Here is a 20,903-nt window from a genome sequence, read left to right as displayed (position 1 = left end):
CTGTAGAAAAGGTGTAATATTAAATAACAATAAAAGGGTCAAACTAGAATAATATAAAATCATAAATGTATATTCATACAAAATAACTTCAAAAATATAATGAGTTAGTTGACAGAATTAAAAGAACTAGATAAACTTAAAACTACAGTTAGAGAATATAATATACTTCTCATTAGCTAATAGGATAAATAGACAAAAATAAGCAGAAGATCTAAACATACTTGGCTGGATATTCTTAAATAAAATGCTACACTTAACAACTACAGAGTATATTGTCTTTCCAACTACACATGGAATATTTAAGAAATTAGTGATTTTTCTGATCAGAAAGCAAATTTATAGCAGATTGGAGTATACATCAAATTTTAGAAAATAATAGAAGTGGCTAATTTCATGATCTTGCAAAGTGTTTTTAAGCAGGACCCACCCACAAAATTATCAAGGAAAAAAACTATTATTTTTAAAATTAAAAACTTAGGGACTCTCCTGGTGATGCTTTGGTTAAGAATCTGCTTGCCAATGCAGGGGACACACGTTCAATCCCCGGGCCAGGAAGATCCCACATGCTGTGGAGCAATTAAGCCCATGCACCACAACTACTGAGGCTGTGCCCTAGGGCCCACAAGCCACAACTACTAAGCCCACTCACCACAATTACTGAAGCTCGAGCACTCTAGGGCCCATGCTCTGCAACAAGAGAAGCCACCACACTGAGAAGCCCAGGCACCACAACGAAGAGTAGCCCCTGCTTGCCACAACTAGAGAAAGCCTGTGCACAGCAATGAAGACCCAACACAGCTAAAAATAAGTAAATAAATACTAAGAAAAGAAAAGAACTTATACCTCAGTGCTGATCTATAAGTCAAAGTACCTTTTGTAACAATCTGCACCATGTAAATGTCTTTATTGTTTTAATCATGGTCAGTTTTGGCTTCTTGATCATTGTTAGGCCTATATTATGTAAATCCTTTTCTTTTTCTCTGCCGACAAAATGAAACTAAGAAAGAATTTTTTGCAACAAATCTCATATTATCATTGCCTCATATAGACACAGCTAAGTACATTTCCTTCAGTTTTTTTTTTTTAAATGACCTATTGCATATATTAGAAAAAGGGCAAATATTTTGACCATGACAATAAACTACAAATTTTAGCTATAGTATTTGTCCCCAAAGTGAGACTGTCATGCTGATCAATAAGGAACAATGATGAATAAGTCCTTTATCTCTCCCAGTATGTCAGTGTGTGAGCTTGCATGGTACAAGCAGTCAGACCACCCATTAAGAGCAGTTTTATTAATAGTTCCTGCTTACATAAGGGTACTTCATTTATCAACTTCATTGACTGCAACAAAGTGCTTACGCCACTGGCAATGGCTGGCTCAGCCGAGGGGCAAAGAAACAGCAACTGCAGGGAAGTCTCTGAAAGAATGGGGCCTGCTTGAATCAGCCAACTTAGAGATGTCCCTAATTGTTTAGCTGAACAAAAAGAATTGTGGAGTCAAAAGTCCTAAAGTATTTTTCTCATAAACTGGATTCCTAATGATGGCAGTAATTATAATTATATGGGTGGAGAAAAGAAGATCAAATGTTTTCTTGGTTTTCTGAATCATATTATAATTCAAAAGAATTCTTTGAATATCCTCAGAATTTTGATGCTAATATTTATTTATATAATCAAGGCAGAGAGGGAAATTTGTTCCTTATGGTTTAAAAGATTTCCCTGAAGAATTTGATGTCACCTAAAAAATTATTTGATCACCAGGATTTGGATTCAATTTATTGTGTTGAGTAGTAAAAAGTCAATTTAATCTACTGAAACTCTTGTGTTACAAGATATATTTTAAAAATAAGCTCACATAATATTAATTTAGGAATAGAGATGGACTTGCAATATATCAATCCCCTTAAATAGAAAACAATTCTACCTTAGTGGTTTTGAGAAATTTGCAAATTATTTTTGTCATTGTTTAGTAGATTAGTCAAAGCTAAGCTTCAGATTGTCCACTGTTCACATTTTTAGCAATTTCCAATTAGCAAGATCTGACTAGGTTTTAATAAGCTTATTGGTATTAGGTTTGAGTCTCCCCACTTCTCATGGAAATAAGGAGAACCTGAACAAAAACAAACATACATGTTTAGTGAAATAAAGAAAGAAAACTCAGACTCCATATTGTATAAATGTTGTTAAGAATACTTACACCAACAGGATCAGGCAAGGGTCTCACGTGAAAGAACATAAATGCCACAATTCATAGGACAGTTTTACTGGATACCTCTGGAAATCCATGCCCTTAAAAATACAGAAATCAACTTCTTTCTGACAGCTGATGATGTATTAAAAATAATTCTATGCCTTAGACCACAAAGAAAATCTCGATAAATTTCAAAAAGTAGAAATAATATAGAGTTCTCTGATAATAACATAATAAAACATTTAATTAATAACAAGATAGCAAACAAACTAATAAGCAAACAAGCGAACAAAATAAGATCCATCTAGTTTGAGTAAAATTTCAAATTTCCTGAGAAAGAACAATCTTGAAAACATTATATATCACAACCTATGGTATAAATGCATTTGCAAAGCAGCACGCAGAAGAAAAATTATTCATGTCACTTTTTAAAAGAGTAATAGTAATGAACTAAGCAACACATTAAAGTTTTTAAAAATACAGTAAATAAACAGGAGCAAAATAAAATTAATAGAATCTGAATTAATAAATTTTCAGGTATTTTAATACCTAGTCACATTTTTTAATTTTTAAAATATTTGCAGTGACTTGCTTTGTGTACTTTTCAAACACATTTATAAACACAGGATAGAATAAAGTGAGTGTTTATTATTTGATGTGGGTGGGACCTTCAAATATGGACAAATATAGGAGGTCCTATTTGTCTTTATTGCTTCTAACTTAATTTTTATAATTATTCTCTAACACACATATTCACAAATTATATTGATTGAAAAAATAAAACCTTTAGAGATATTAAACTTGTCTCCTGCTTCAGTCAACCCCAAATTATGTCAGATGCCCAAACTCAATTTGTCCTTAGTGGCTAGTATACATTTAAAAATTTAAATATGATCCTATAGTCCTTCAGAATTAGATCAAATATCAATACTCCTGTCTTTTTATATTACCAACAAATGGCATTGTTCTGAGTTGTCCCCTCACCATACTCAGATAGTGCTCAGGAGACTTTTCCCTCTGTTAGAGAGGCTATGACAGTCAAGGCCTCATCACAGGGGCCAATAACAAATCGATGACACTTTTGTATTCCTTTTTTATTGCCATCACTGTCACCCTCATCATCCCTATATTCATCCATGCCACGGACACTACAGTGGTGGTGGCATTGCCATCTGACATTGCTGCCCTCCCTTCTTTGTCTTTAGGTCATGTCATTGACTTTAACAGGACTACCATTCTCTCCAGGTGGATTGAGACTTGAACTAGAGCTAAAAGGGAAACAACAAAATGACTTCAGATAGTCTTTCCTTAGGGCATACACAACTCATTTCTATTAATAGCTTTTTGCTCCATAAAAATAAGCGGGCTCAAAATAGCATGGGCTCATTTCTTACGTTGTTTTACCTTTCTGTTCTGCCCTCACTGGGAAGCATATCTGAAACAAGCACCTTAAATTTTTGAGACTGTGAAATCTCGTACTCTCTGTTTTGCAGTTTGGAGAATGCATTACATCCCAAGTAAAATTAGAGTAACTCTGCTGCAGACACTTTTTTCCATTTTCAAATTCCCATTCCAGTTATCTAAACTGCTTTTGGGAACATTTCATTTTCCTTAAGCCAGTGGTTTCCAGCCCTAAATATAATTAGAATCACTTGTAGATGGGGGATTTATAAGAAATAGGTGATTTAATTGGTATCTTGAATCTGTGAGTACAGAAGTATATCTGAGTATTGTTATTTATTTTTAACTCCAGGTGATTTGAGAAGTGTAAGAGATCTTCTGCACAGTCATTCCTGTTTATAGCTCCGGAGAATAGGCAAGAGCTTGAAAACCTCCAGGTTCTTTGTGCACTGAAGATCCGTGACAGATTCTATATGGGGGGGGGGGGTCTCTAACCAAGCTCACCTGAAGTAAATTATTACTAAATAGCAAACCCTTTACTGCATTGCACTTAATAGAGGTGAAAATTTATGCATTCACACATATGTCCAGTCTAATTTTTTGATAAATAAAGAGGATCACGAGTCCTTCATTGTAAATTCCCTAAAGGCAAGAATGGGTCCGGTTTTCTTTGGTGTTCTCTATCAGTACCTAGCTAGCAAGTTGCTATGGCTCCATGAATGTGCAGAATAAATCAATTATTAATATGAATAATCAATAAATAACTGACATTTGTATCCCCAGCCTTAATCTCTCATTTGAGCTTCAGATTCATGTAATCAACTGACTAGTTATTTTTAAGCAGAAATCTAGATTTCTCCTCAGAATATCTGACCCCACCCTGTCTCACCTCGCCTTCATTTTCAGAAAGTCTCTTGTTAGTAAACCACATTCTTAATTATCCAATTGCTAAGGCCACACATGTGAATCATCCTTGATCTCATGCTTTTCACAATCAATAACAAATCTTTTAGTAAATTCTACTGGTATATCTCCAAAATAAATCTCGAATGAGTTTATCTTTTTCCATCTCCATTGCAACCACTCTGGTCAAGGCTTTCTTTGAATCTCATTGGACTTTACCTCATGTGGGGCTTCCCAACTCCCATGAGTTCCCTCTCCTAGTCAATGTGCAGTGCAAGAGCCAAAGCAATACTTTAAAAACAAAACAACAACAACAACAAAACAACTTTATTGAGGTGTGTTTCTCATACCATTTCATCCATTTAAAGTGTACATTTCAACATTTTGTTGTTGTTGTTTTTAGCATGTTCACACATATGTGCAACCATCACCACAAATTTGGAAGTTTTTCATCATCTCATAAATAAACTGCATAACTTTCAGCTGTCACTTCCATATTCTCCCACTCCCCACAACCTTAAGCAACCTCTAATCTACTTTCTCTATATATAGATTTCCATGATCTGGATATTTATATGAGTCATGCACTATGTGGTCTTTTTTTGTTATTTTTTTAATTTTGGGGGGCTGCCTCGGGCCTTAGTTGTGGTGCACAGGTTCTTTGCTGCAGTGCATGGGCTTCTCTCTAGTTGTGGCATGCAGGCTTTAACTTCTCTAGTTGTGGTGCATGGGCTCCAGGGTGTGTGGGCTCTGCAGTTGTGGTGAGGGGGCTCCAGAGCCCATGGGCTCTGTAGTTTGCAGCACTCAGACACTGTAGTTGAAGCACTCAGGCTTAGTAGTTGTGGCAAGTAGGCTCAGTTGCCCCACAGCATGTGGGATCTTAGTTCCCCAACCAGGGATTGAACCCCCATCTGCTGCATTGCAGGATGAATTCTTTACCACTGGACCACCAGAGAAGTCCATGTGGTCTTTTAAGACCAGTTTCTTTTACTTAGCATAATGCACATCAATTTATTCAGGTTTTAAAAAGTGTTAGTACTTCATTCCTTTTTATAGCTGAATCATATTCCATTGTATAGATAAACCATGTACTGTTTATACCTTCATCCACTGATAGACACTTGGGTTGTTTCTACCTTTTGACTATTATGAATAATGTTGATATGAGAATTTATATACATTTCATACATATGAGCATTTATATATATTTTTCATTTCTCTTGAATATATAGCAAGGACTGGAATTATTTATGATATCATATGGTAACTCTATGTTTAATCATTTGAGCAACTGCCATACTGGTTTCCAAAACACCTGCACTAAATTTACCTTCCTACCAGCAGTGTACGAAGGTTCTAATTTCTCCACATCCTCACCAGAACTAATTATTCTAATTTTTGATTCTAGTCATTCCAGTGAGTGTGAAGTAGCATCTCATTTGGTTTTGATTTGCATTCTCCTGGTGACTAATTATGTCAAACATCTTTTTATGTGCTTATTGAAAAGTTATCTTTTTAATGCTTAAATTAGATGATGGGACTCCTTTTCCTTGTTATCACTGTACCTCCAGGACTGAAAATAGTGTCTGGCACATAATAGGAGATTAATAATTAATATTTAATTATTAATTAATATATGGTAATTGAGTGAATGATGAATAAATAACTATGTAGCAGTACAAAGTGCTTCTTAGAAATGAATGTTTAGAAATACAGCTAAGGAGACCATTTTTTCTTTGTTCTTTTCCAGGAACAAGTGTAAAAATTAGAGAAATTTAGGAGAAAATATCTGGATGTTAAAAGATTGCTCTAAAGACCAAATGAAAATCTAGTAACTTCCTATTCAAAGTGTGGTCCATGGACCACCACTATTAGCATTGCCTCAAAATGGTTAGAAAGGGTCCTGGGGCTTAAATGATACTAAGAAAACAAGACATGGCTCTACAACTTAATTCCTGAAGATTTCATTATTACCATTATTCCTTCTGTTAGATGGTACTGCTACATCTACACTCAATATAGCACTGCTACAATCAGTAGCATCAGAGATGTTCACTCTTACTTCCTTGCCACTGAGCCATTTCAACACAAAGACCTCTGTTGATGTTGGGGAGAAAGATATCAGGAGTAATTTCTCTGAAGCATAAAACAGTAATCTCTGAGATGCCACCTGCTTCACTCTTAGAAATCCCCAAAACACCCTCTCCATCTAAGTGTGATTGAAGCTATGTCCTCAAGCCTCCTTTTATCTTCTATCTCTGTGGCAAGTGCAGCTTTAAGTGGGCAGAAACTCTCAAACTCCCAGTGGCCTGAATGGAGGAAACTTTCTACCAACTTTTGTTTCAGGCCCTGAGATATACAGTCCACTGATACTTAGATTCAGTGAGCCCAGAACTCAGACTACAAAGGAATGGCCATCTTTTACTGCTTTTTTTCTCCTATTAATTCTAAGAGCAAGGAAAATTAAGTACTAATAGTGATAATGAAAAACATCATAAACTAATCTAATAAATCATCCTGCCACCCTACAAATAATAATAGTTAACACTTGTGTATCCCTTGCTGTATACCAGCTGTGTTCTAAATGTTCTATTATCACACCCATTTTCAGAGGAGGAAATACATGCAGAGAGATTAAGCAATTTGTGAAATATTACTCAGCTAAAAAGTGGTGGATCCAGAATTAGGGCTGAGTCTTGTTTCAGAATCTGCACTTTTAACTATAATGCTATGCTATGTTGTCTCTCAATTCTTGGACACTTACTATGTACCTTATGTGCCAAGCAGTATGCTAGAAAGTTTTCAAACTTCAATGCATTTAATGCTCAAGTCACTTTAATGAGGTAGGCATTGATCACCAATTTAAATACATAGAAAATTAAGGTTTACAAGTACAAATTTGCCTAAAGTCAGACACCTAATAAATAGAAGAGCCACAATTTTAAACAGTTTATCTGATTAATAGCATAATCCACTATGATTCAATGAAACATTCCTTCCTTTTCTCTTTTCCCAGAACAATCTTTCTGCATTGTCACGTCTATATTTTTGTCATGATCTATCCACTGAAATAAACTCTTTCTATCTAAACCTGTGATACTTAATTTTGTGTGTCAATTTGGCTAGGCCACAGTACCTATTTATTTTGTCAAACACTTGCCTAGATGTTGCTGTGAAGATATTTTTCAGATGAGATTATCATTTAAATCAGTAGACTTTGAGTAAAGCAGACTATTTTCCCTTAATGTGGATAGTCTTCATTCAATCAGTTGAAGGTCTTAAGAGCAAAAAGATTGACTTTGCAAGAAAAAAGAAATTTTGCTAGAATGCCTGCTGGCTTTACCTGAAGATTTAGACTTACTAACCTCTATAATCATATGAGCCAATTCCTTAGAAACTCTCTGTTGATTTCTCTCTCTCTCTCTCTCTCTCTCTCTCTCTCAATAGAGAGAGATCTTATTGATTTTGCTTTTTTGGAGAACACTAATGCACCCACTTTTCCATATTATACCTAATTCCTGAAGCTTCTCTTCAAATGTTCTTAAAGCCTTTCCAGAACCCTAAAGCTAATATTATCTCCATTCCTTTGAATACACATAGAATTCTGTGACAACACATTCTCTTACATCATACCAATATTTATTATTATTTTTATTTTTACATATGTTCTTTAGAATATTAATAACAGAGAACAGGTACAGTATTTCCTTCACTTGGTCTGAATCACCTAACATAATTCATCTGCTACATAGTAAGGGCTCCATGCGTATGTTTTTAATTAATAAGAAAATGAGGGTGACAGAGTCAATTATATATAGTCCCTCCAGCACTTTAAGCAACTTTCTTCTCAATTTCTTCACCCACTTCCACTCTCTCTAGTAAAAATTTCACTTTAATATGTGGGGGAAATTCAATAATCAGCTTAGAAACTGCAAAGCATTTTGAGTAAAATTATTCTCCACAGAAATTAAAGATTATATCAATAATAGCAATTTTATTTTTGCCATTACAATGTAGATATGAATAGATTATGATATTAATGGAGCTGTATTTTTTCACTATTGAGAATATTTGATAGGCTGTGAGATATTAATATGTCTCAACATAGAAAAGACTTTCACATCAGTATCAAATAAGACAAGAAACTAAATTTAATCCCTAGTGGATCTGAATATAAACATCTATTGTTGCCATGGTATGCTGTTCTATTCATTACTTTTCTCATTTTCTATACATTTCATTATGTTCTTTTATGCATCTAAAGGCCCATATTTTGTAAAATAATGATTGTCTGCCATATTCGAATGCATTTTAAAGAAATTTAATTGTATTGGCTTCAATTTCCATTGGATTGATGAGTTTTTAAAAAAAATCTACTTCTCTTTTTTTTTCTTTTCTATGTGTCCCATGTCTGATCTTTCCTGGCTGTCTCTGCCTTTAATTAGCTGTGAATTAGTTCTTGTACATCATAGCAACAGTGAACAACTCCTTGCATTGAAATATGTTTCATATTTTGGTACATAAAATTGAGCATTTTTCTAGATTCCATGTTAGCAATTTGTTCTAACTAACTTCCTGTCATTTATGGGTGTTTGATATCCCATTTACCTTAAGTTGACCTCTAATCTCTAAACTTCTCCTTAGTATGCACTGAATTAAGGTTCAGCATTAGTTAAACTGCTTTTTTTCTCCTCACACAGTAAACTCCTGGAGGAGGTAATCCTTCTCACATAGGAAATTTTGGTGTTCAACAGGAATCCTAAACAAACATTTCTTCTCCCAGAATTTCCTCATACAAAATCTACAAAATGGACTAAGTGCCAGATTACTCATTTACATAGCAGACTAATTCTCAGAAGAAATGCAGGAGAACTGACTCAACACAGATAGAAATCATCACTCTCTACAAAGAAAGTGTGTACAATAGGGATTCATGAGCTATCACAGTCTAATAGCCTTTTAAGCAATAATTAGCCATCAATACTCATATCTAATAAGACTTCATAGGCATTGAACACCTACTATCTGTCAGACACTGTGCCAAATACCTTAAATAGTTTTAATGCTCTTTTAATCTCCACAACAACCTTCCGTGATAAGCACTTTTGTATTATTACTATTATCACTTTGCACACTGAGATACCAAGTTTTACAGAGATTAAATAATACACCCAGGTCAGCAAGATGACTGAAGAAGCAGCCTTGGACTCTCCTCTCCCCATGGAGACATTGGTTGAATAACAACTCACAGATAAATTCCCTTTATGAGAAAGGCAGAAACTAATTGGGAGGCTACTGCACCTTGTACAAGTGTAAAAACAGCCTCATGGAAATGAGTAGGAAAAGTGAAGCCACTTTTTTTTTGCCAAAATCCCAGCTCCAGCACAGTGTCATATAATCAGAAGAGAACCCCTAGCTCCCAGCTTTTCCCTGAGTGGCTAAAGGGTTGGGCCTCACAGCTGAGACCTCAACTTTTCTAGCCATTACCTGAGAGCCATATTTCAGAGAACTAACAGAGATCTGTATTCACTAGTACCCTTGGGGGCCACAATGAATAAAGCAGTCTGAACCAACATGCATGCAAGCACTCACAGCAGTTCCTTACCCCACTCCTTGCAGAGTGAGAAGGGAAAAATTCAAACTGTACATTTAAGATCCCAATTTAACTGGGAGTTGCCTGAGGGGTTGTCTTCTGTTCCACCTGTCTAAGAGTATAGACATGTCCTGGTCAACTCCAGATGCCTGGATTTTGCTAAGAACAAACAGCAGTTTGGACTAACAGAAAGGTCTGAGAGGCCTATAGAAACTCTACCCTGATTGGTGATAATCTTCTGTACAAGGTGTTATATATGGAAACACCTTTAATAGTCCATAAAAAACTGTTGGAACTACTTAATGAATTCAATAAAGTTGTAGTATATAAAACCAATATACAGACATCTGTCAATTTCTATACACTAATAAGGAAATATCTGAAAGAAAAAGGGAAAAAATCCCATTTGCAATAGTTTTGAAAGAATAAAACAATTAGGAAGAGTGTAACCAAGGCAGTTAAAGACATGCACAGTGAAAACTATACAATAATGATGAAAGATATTAAAGAAAACACAGATAAAAGGAAAGATTAGCAAACCAAATCCAACAACACTTAAAAGGATCATATACCATGATCAAATGAGATTTATCCCAGGGATGCAAGGATTTTTCAATACCTGCAACTTAATCAATGTGATATACCACATTCACAAACTGAAGAATAAAAACCAGATGATCATCTCAATAGATGTAGGAAAAGATTTTGAAAAAAAAAACAACATCAATTTATAATAAAAATTCTCCAGAAAGTGGGCATAGAGGGAACATACCTCCATATAATACAGGCCATATGTGACAAACTTATAGCTAACATCATACTCAATGGCATAAAGCTGAAAGCATTTTCTCTAAGATAAGGAACAAGACAAGGATGTTTACACTCACCACTTTTATTATACATAGTTTTGGACATCCTAGCTACAGCAATCAGGGAAGAAAAATAAATTTTAAAAAGTGCACATTGAAAAGGAAGAAGTCAAACTGTCACTGTTTGCAGATGACATATACTATACATAGAAACTCCTAAAGACACCACCAGAAGTCTACTAGAGATCATCAATGAATTTCATAAAGTAGCAGGATACAAAATTAATATGCAGAAATCCATTGAATTTCTATATACTCACAATGAAGTATCAGAAAGAGAAATTAAGGAAATAATCCCATTTACCATCACATCAAAAAGAATAAAAAACCTAGTAATAAACCTACTTAAGGAGACAAAAGAGCTGTACTCCAAAAAGTATAAGACATTGATGAAATAAATTGAAAATGGCAAACAAATGGAAAGACATATTGCGTTTGGGGACTGGAAGAATAAATACTGTTAAAATAACCATACTATCCAAAGCAATCTGCAGATTCAATTCAATCCCTATCAAAATACCAAGGGAATTTTTCACAGAACTAAAACGAATAATTTCAACATTTGTATAGAAACACAGAAGACCCTGAATAACAAAAAACAATCTTGAAAAAGAAGAACAAAGCTGGAGGAATCATGCTCCCTGATTTGAGATTATACTACAAAGCTGCAGTAATCAAAAATATGGTACTGGCACAAAAACAGACACATAGATCAATGTAACAGGATAGACAGCCCAGAAATAAACCTATACACTTATGCCAATACATCTATGACAAAGGAGGCAAAACTATACAATGGAGAAAAGACAGTCTCTTCAATAAGTGGTGCATATGGAGAATTGGGCAGCCACATGTAAAAGATGAAATTAGAACATTCTCTAATACCATATAAAAATAAACTCAAAGTGGATTAAAGACATAAAGGTACCAGATACTATAAAAGTTCTTGAGAAAAACATAGGTGGACACTCTTTTCTATGTCACAGCAATTTTTTTTTTAGATCTGTCTCCTAAAGTAAAGAAAATGAAAGCAAAATAAACAAATTTGACCTAATTAAACTTAAAAGCTTTTGCACAGCAAAGCAAAACATTGACAAAATTAAAAGACAACCTACCAAATGAGAGAAAATATTTGCAAACAATATAACTGATAGGGATTAATATCCAACATATATAAGCAGCTCATACAACTCAACATCATAAAACAAACAACCCAATTAAAAAAATGGGCAGAAGAACTAAATAGACATTTTTTTTTCCAAAGAGAAAATTCAGTTGGCCAACAGGTACATAAAAGTACTCAGCATCACTAATCATAAGGGAAATGCAAATCAAAAGCACAATGAGATATCACCTCACACCTGTCAGAATGGCTATCATCAGAAAGAACACAAATAACAAATGTTGGCCAGGTTTTCTAGAAAAGAGAACCATTGTACATTGTTGGTGGGAATGTAATTGGTGCAGCCACCGTGGAAAACAGTATGGAGTTTTCTCAAAAGCTCAAAATAGAACTACCATGTGACCCGGGAATTCCACTCTTGGGTATATACTTGGGAAAACACACATAAACACACACACACACACACACACACACACATTTTTGATGTGGCTAGGACTTTATCCCTGGGATAAATCCCACTTGATCATGGTGTAAAAACCTCCTAATATATTGTTGGATTCTGTTTGCTGGTGTTTTGTTGAGGATTTTTGCATCTGTGTTCATCAGTGATATTGGACTGTAATTTTCCTTTTTTTGTATGATATCTTTGTCTGGTTTTGGTATCAGGGTGATTCTTGCCTTATAGAATCAGTTTGGAAGTGTTTCTTCCTCTGAATTTTTTGGAATAGTTTGAGAAGGATAGGTGATAACACTTCTCTAAATGGTTGGTGGAATTCACAAGTGAAGCCATCTCATCCTGGACTTTTACGTGTTGGGGGCTTTTAAATTTCATATTCAGTACTGGTGATTGATCTGCTCATGCTTTCTCTTTCTTCCTAGTTCAGTCTTAGAATTGTACCATTCTAAGAATTCGTCATTTCATCAGTGTTGTCCATTTTATTGGAGTAGAGTTGTTCATAGTAGTTTCTTATGATCCTGTGTATTTCTGTGGTGTCAGTTGTAACCTTCTTTTTCATTTCTGATTTTAATGGTATGGGTCCTCTCCCTTTTTATTTTCATGAGTCTGGCTAAAGGTTTATCAATTTTCTTTATATTTTCAGAGAACCAGCTTTTAGTTTCATTGATATTTTTCTATTTTTTTTAGTCTCTATTTCATTTATTTTTGCTCTGATCTTTATGATTTATTTCCTTCTACCATCTTTGGATTTTGTTTGCTCTTCTTTCCTATTTTCTTTAGGTGTAAGGTTAGGTTGTTTATTTGAGATTTTTCTTGTTTCCTGAGTTAAGCTTGTATTATTATGAACTTCCCTCTTAGAACTGCTTTTGCTCCAGCCCATAAGTTTGGATTGCTGTATTTTCATGTCTGTTGGTATTTTTTTTATTTCATCTTTGATTTCTTCAATGATTCATTTGTTGTTTAGTAACATATTGATCAGCCATGGTTTCTTGAGTTCTTTGATCATCTTTATGGTCATTAATCTGAACTCTTTCTTGGGCAGATTTCCTATCTCCACTTTGCTTAATTTTTCTTCTGGGATTTTATCTTTTTCCTTCATGTGGAATATATTCCTTTGTCATCTCATTTTGTCTAAGTTTCTATTTGTATTTATATGCATGCAGTAGATTAGTTATGTCTTTTGACCTTGGAGATGGCTATTTGTAGGAGTCATCCTATGTGTCCCTGCAGTGCACTCCCCTCTATTTACCTAAGCTATATGCTCTAATGGTTCTCCTTAAGAGGACTGCATGGATCCTTCTGTTGTGACAGACTGACCCTGTGGGTAGTCTGATAGGCTTGGTTGACTCCTAGCCTGGTTGATTGCCAGGCCCTGCCATGTTCAGATGCTGTTGGCTGCTGTTTAGCAGGGCCTGGTGAAGAGACAGCTGGGTGCAGAATTGTAGGTGGTTCCAGGGCTAGTGCTGACTCACTAGTGGGTGGAGCCAGGGTACCTATGATTCCATGGTTGTTCCCTTGCCCACTGGCTGGTAAAGCCAGGTCCTGAGGTTCTTGCTGGACTAATGGAAGGCAGGGCTCATTCTCTGAATATGACGGTGGGGCCCAGACATTGCAGAGCTTGTTTCTGATCATTGGTGGAGGGGGGCACTTCCTGACACAGTTGCATATGGGGTCTGGGTGTCTTGAAGCTTTCATTGGCCTGCTAGTGGACAGGACCAGGGCTCAGCTGATCCCAGTGTAAGCTCTGCCCTGCTGTGGTTGGCCTGGGTCTGCAGGCTACAGGAGGTAGATTTTTTTTTTTTTTTTTTTGGTGTCTGCTCCTTGGTGGGTGAGGCAGGTTTAGAGGCTAGTTCAGGCTTCCTGGAGGGAAGGGATAGTGCTTTCCCACTGCTGAGTGAAACTGGGTCTTGTCCTTCTGATGAGTAGAGCCACATCTAGGGGCATCTCTAGAGGTGGCTGTGGGCTCAGGAAGTCTTTACACACCCTGTCTGCTAATGGGTGGTTCTGTGTCCCTGTCCAGTTAATTGTTGGGCCTGAGGCATCCTAGCACTGGAAACTGCAAGCTTCTGGGTAGGTCTTGAAGGCACTAATGAACCAAGGTGGCAGTCTCCAGTAGCAGTGTTCATGCAGTAGATGCTTCCAAATATAGCTGCCACCAGTATCTATGTCCTCAGGGTAAGCCACAGTCCACCCTCCCCCTGCCCCACCTGTTCAGGAGATTTTCTAAGACCAACCGGTAAGTCTGGCCCATGTTTCTAGCAAATTACTGCTTTTGCCCTGAGATCCAGTGCATGTGAGAATTTGTGTGCACCCTTTAAGCGTAAAGTCTCTATTTTCCCCAGTCTTATGGGGCTCCTAAAATTAAACCCTGCTAGCCTTAAAGCTAAATGCTCTGGGGGCTCAACTTCCCAATGCAGGGTCCACAGGCTGTGGGGCCCAATGTGGGGTCAGTACTCTCACTCCTGGCTGAGAACCTCTGTAATATAATTGGAATGTTTTATCTATTGATATTTGGTCTAATTTAGTTATCTATTTGGGTTTGTCTACAATCTTTCCATTTTTTTCCTATTTGTTTTATCTGTTCTCATTTTATTTTTCTTTGTAAAGTAATTGAATGCTCTTTATATTCCATTTTATCTCTTTTATTGACCTAGTAGCTTTATCTTTTTGTTGGTTTTATCTCTTTGTTTTTATTTATTGGTTGCTCTAAGTTTTAGGGCATACACTAACTTTACATTCTGCCTTTAAATTATTATTTTATCTATTCTCATATAAATATGTAATAGCAGTTGATGTCCATTTCCCCCTCACATACTGTGTGCTATTGTTTTCATACATTTTAATCCTTTATATGTAAAAATCCTACACTTTCTAGTTATTGTGTGCTTTAGCCTACCAATCATATTTTAAAGAAATTAACATGAGAAAAATTATGTTTTATTTCTCACTTATTTACTATTTTAACAGTTTTCCTTTCTTTGTATAGATCCAAATTCCCTACTGTTAATATTTCCCTTTTGCCTGAATAACTTATTTATTTTTTCTCATATTATAGTCCTGAAGGATATGAACTATGTTAACTTTTGCTTGTCAAAAAAATGTCTTTATTCCATCTACATTTTTGAAGGATATTTTCTGCCGGACATAAAAGTCTGGGTTAACATAATTTTTTTCACCACTTTAAAGATGTTCCATTGTCTTCTGGTTGCATAATTAGCCTAGTCTTATATTTATTTTTGTCCAATGTACAAATATCATTATTTCAAAAGAAGACTTATGGTGTTCTTATTGTTACTCCTTTATATACTCTGTGTGTGTTTTTGTGTTTTCTGGCTGCCTTTAAAAATTTATTTTTTGTCATTGATTTGGCCCCTTTTTGTGCTTTTTGTTGTGCTTCTCTGGATTAGTGGTCATTGAGATACTTGGGTATATGGGTTCTATGCCAGTGTTGTACCATTTTTCACATTTTTCATAAATATTTTCTTCCCCAACCTTTCTTTCTTCTGTTCTTTTGGTATTCCAAAAACATATATATCAGACCACTTGTTATTATCAAACAGGTCACTGAGCTTCATGCATTTTACTCAGAGTTTTTGATCTTGATGCTGCTGTTTGAAGAGTTTTTTTTTGTTTTGTTTTGTTTTGTTTTGTTTTCCCCTAGCTACATGTTCACTGATCTTATCTAGTTTCCAGCATGTTTCCAAGTCCATTCAGAAAAAAAAAAAATAAAATAAAATAAAATAAAATATTCTTCAATTCTAGAATTTCAGTTTGTTTTCTTTTAGTAAATTTACTTCTCTCTATTTCTTATTTCTTCTCTAATTATGTTTATACTTGCCTTCCAATCTTTGTCATGTTTATTAAAGTTACTTTAAAGAGCTTGTCTGCAAATTTCATAATTTCTTTACTTTTAAAATTTATTTATTGCCTTATTTTTATTCTGGCTAAAAATAACATTATTCTAATCCATCATATATCTGGTAATTTGTGATTATATGCTGGATATTATGGCGGCCACATTGGTTAGTGTATGGATTTTGCTGTGTGTTTTAATAGAGCTTTGAGCTTTTGTCTGGCATACAAAAATTTGCTTTTGTTTCAGCTTGATACTTTTGAGGTTTCTTTTAATTTTTTGATAAGATAGGTATAGAGTATCTTGATAAATCCTACTTCAAATCTTAGGACTTTCTGAATTCTCTATGGAATACACATGGTGTTCAAGGAGGTCTCTTTACTCTTGCTATTTGGAACTAGCTAGTCTACCCTCACAGTGTAATTTTTCATTGTGAAGTTTTGTGACAGCTTTTGTTTTTCTGGTACACATTCTTTCCCCAATAGTTTTTCTTCAACTAATCTTCTAGGTGTGTAGCTCTGTGTAATGTAGCTTAGTATTTGGCCAAAAATCAAGGTGACTTCTATTTGCATCACCTTCTCTGCATGTTCTCCTACCCTCACTATCTTGCCTCAAAAAGTCAAGCTATCCCAATATCTCAAACTCCAATATTAGATTCTTTATCTCAGCAAGACCATCATGCTCTGTTTGAGCTACCCCTCTCTGCAATACATTTAGAAAAAGTGTTTTAGGCAGAAACACAGAATAATCAGTGAAGCTAAATTATTTGTTTTTCTTTTGCCCAACTCTCCATTTATTTTAATCTAATATACCTGAATACAGATATTTCATGCACTTTTTGTCTAATTTCAGGGTAGTTTACAGGAAGAGAACTAGTCCATTACCAGTTTAGTAATAGTAGTGAAAATGAAAATAAATGAATGGATTCAGGATATATTTTTTTTCAAAATTGGATTAAAGTTATTAGCATATCTTTCTTGTTCTTAGTTAGCTACAGTTGCTAAACACTTGCAAATATTGGATAAATTATTTTCTGAAAAAATTATTCCAGTCTGGCAGACTATAAATTGGCATACACTCATGAGTTTCTAAAATAAGGTTTCCTATCCTGATGCTTCAAATATGCCTGGGATGAGTCCCAGGACCTTGATATCCATTGAATAACAGTATTCAATAAATTTTCTATTGCCATGCCCTAATGAGCTAATTAAGTCCCTTCAGATTCACTGTATATCAGAAGTATGGCACTTGGTTAGAAAACATTAAAGTCCAATTTACCTGATGAGTTGATTATCTGATGATCCCTGGTTTCACCTTCCTCTATTCTACCATGTGCTTCTATGGATCCAGCCTGACACAATCAAAGGCATTAGGAATTATAGAAAATTGAAGTCATTTGGACATTGTAGACATTCACAGCATAAATGATCATAGAAATTTGTTAAACAACTCTTGCATAACGGATATTATCTATTACTCAGAACGAAAGCAAAAATATCAGACTAGAATGAGCCTCAAATTCGTCATTACTTCATTAACTAAGATTCTTAATCAAGAATAATATTGCTTGGGGGGGACTTGAGGGAGGGTGGGGGGGAGTTGGTGGAGGGAGGGAATACAGGGATATGTGTATAAGAACAGATGATTGAACTTGGTGTACCCCAAAAAATAATAAATGAATAAATAAAAAATAAATAAATAAAAAAGAATAATATTGCTTAATAATATTTAGAAATGCAATTGGAATCTCACTTTGGTTATAGGAAGATCAAGTTCAGTGACTGTTGATGTCTATTTTTACTGAAAAAATAACATAGACATTTTATGTAACAGGAACATGTACAGCAAATACTTTCAAATTTATCATTGTTTCTAAACAAGTGAAAGAACCTTTTCAAAACTGCTGTGATTTATTACTTCCAATTCTCTCAGTCATGCCTGTGATTCTTGCTACTGTGTGAGAATAACCAGTGCACTGATGAGGGAAAGTAATAGATAAAATTGTCCTCTGACAATTCTAACACTCAAAATAGATAGAAATAGTTAACAGTTTATTATTATTTGGCTTTTGTGAGAAAACTTAACAAGGCTTCTGATATTTTGTGCAATTAATTAAAGGCATCTGAGTTTTTTTTAATTCAAATTTATGACATGTTTCTGACAATTCTCAGCTAATTTTGCTTATCAGAAATACTGGGACACATTCTGAGAGAATCTGTGTACTTAAATTACTAACTGCTTGCTTGTGCCATTAGAAAGAACTTATTTTTTACACTTTTAACTTTGTAATTAAATCTTCATTAATTACCTCATTTAGAAAATAAACAGTGGTGATAATTAACAGATGGATTTTAATTATTAGTTTTATTCATTGATTGGATTGAATCAAGAAGGACATGTCTAGGTAAATGTAATTACTATTAGAATTTTATAATATAGAACATGAGTATAAGACATGTGCTTTATGTATTTTATCAGATATTATATGGTAGTCACATTGTCCCTCAGAGATCAAAGTATGAGTCTACCATTTGTTAGATCATTAGGTAACCCCCATAACTTATGTTCATTCTCACTGGCTTATTTTCTCCTGTTATTTTTATTTTTATCTTTTTTGCATCTGAAGTTACAGTTTTTCAGCCTTTTATTTCTTGCTACATTGACCCCATAATAAGCCACTCCACTGGATTTCCTAATAAAATCTCTTACATCAAGAATGTCAAAAGTTTATTAGACTTAACTATTTGGATACCATGGGGGAAGGATAACACGGTGCAACAGTATTACTTCCCATTACATACTGGTTCTCTCTCCTCGCCCTCCAAGATCTGTTCCTCACTCTATCATTATAAAATTCCCTTAAGAAGTCCCAAATATGATCTTTCATACAAACATAACAGTATCTATTAGGGGTAATAGGACACTCCATTAAACTTCTCCCAGGGAAACATATACCTTGGCCATAAAAGTATACATGAAAAGAGATTGCTCATTTCACTATTTACAAAATAAATGAAATATAGTTCTAGGACACTTGTCTATACCCCTAAACATAGAAGAGTCTGAAAATATATATCTGGGTAGACAGATTGATAGATGCATATAAATTCTACCTCACTAGCTACCAAGAAAATTAAATTAGATACAGATGTTAGGGATTGACAATGTGGTCTATAATATATATTATGGTAAAGATGTCCTTTGTGGAACAAAGAAATACCTGACATAGAGAGTGCATATTCATCTAAGGGCTATAGAAAATAGTTAATAATTATCTAGGGAAAGGAATGGAGAGGGGAATAATACAAAATAATGAAAACAGCATACCTCTAAATCTAAAACAATTCAAATTAATAGAAAATTTGGAATACAGGAGAGGAGGGTAACATAGGACTTATAAAATCTCAAGAAGTAAAAATGAGAGAAGGACGTGCATAGAAAAAAGGAAGACTGATGTTGAGTTAAAGGGAGGAAGGATGGAAATAAGGTGAAAAGGGAATTGTGGCATTCATAGGCAAGGAAATAAACATGCTAGAAGCAGTGGTGTAAGCCAATTTAATAGTAAAAATTTTAATATGAGAAGTATATTACTTAACAGCAGATATCACAGTTTAAAGAATATAAATAAAAACAAATAGAATCTGATATGTAAGATATTGAGTTATGACAAAAAGGACGGATAAGTTATGAGGTAAAGGAAAATTTCTTTCATTAAAAAATAGCAGAAATTGGGGTAACTGGCTAAAAATTTCAGACGACTCCCTCTAAACTGGTATAACTCAGCTCTTACAAATGAAAATTAAAATAAATATACAGAGACAAGACTGTGAAAAGAAAAATGGAGAGACAGAATCAAAGTGGAATTTTATTATATTTTTCAGGTGACTTTGCAAGTTTAAAGACAATGGAAGTCATTGCAGAGAAAAAAATTAAGCTTCATAAGATAGTATAAAATTAATGTGTCTATGTCAAACTAATTAAACTAACAACTAAAATTATGGGAGATGTGTGCAGCAAATATTGCAAATAAGTAATACTTTAAATAGTTTCATGTCAGGAAAAACAGTGTTTGGGGAAATCCTTTATGCTTCATGTACTCTGCCAGCTGGCCTCTGTTGCATGGGAAGCAGCCCTCAGACTGGAAGAAAGTCAAGCTCATCCTCCCTAAGAGGTCTTTTTTTTAATAATTTGATTCAATTTGTTAATAAATGTGGCAGAATATTTTCTTTACTGATCTCATCATCTCCTGTCACAAAAAGAGTCAATATCAGAAAGGGATTAGGATAGATAGAGATGTAGTTAATAATAAATTGTTAAAATATAGAATGTATTGAATGCTTTAATAAACATAACTAATGCCAATGAAAAGATCCAAACATGTCAGATTGTCCCTTAAATAAATATTATACCTTTAATATTCTAAGCTGGGCAGTTTTGTTGAAAGGAAAATATTTATATAGATCTATACATTAAAAGTAGCTTATACCTTAAAAGGGAATATCCATGAAGA

Source organism: Hippopotamus amphibius, chromosome 9 (genome assembly GCF_030028045.1).
Source record: "Hippopotamus amphibius kiboko isolate mHipAmp2 chromosome 9, mHipAmp2.hap2, whole genome shotgun sequence".
Lineage (NCBI taxonomy): Eukaryota > Metazoa > Chordata > Mammalia > Artiodactyla > Hippopotamidae > Hippopotamus > Hippopotamus amphibius.
Note: the sequence above shows the minus strand (reverse complement) of the source record.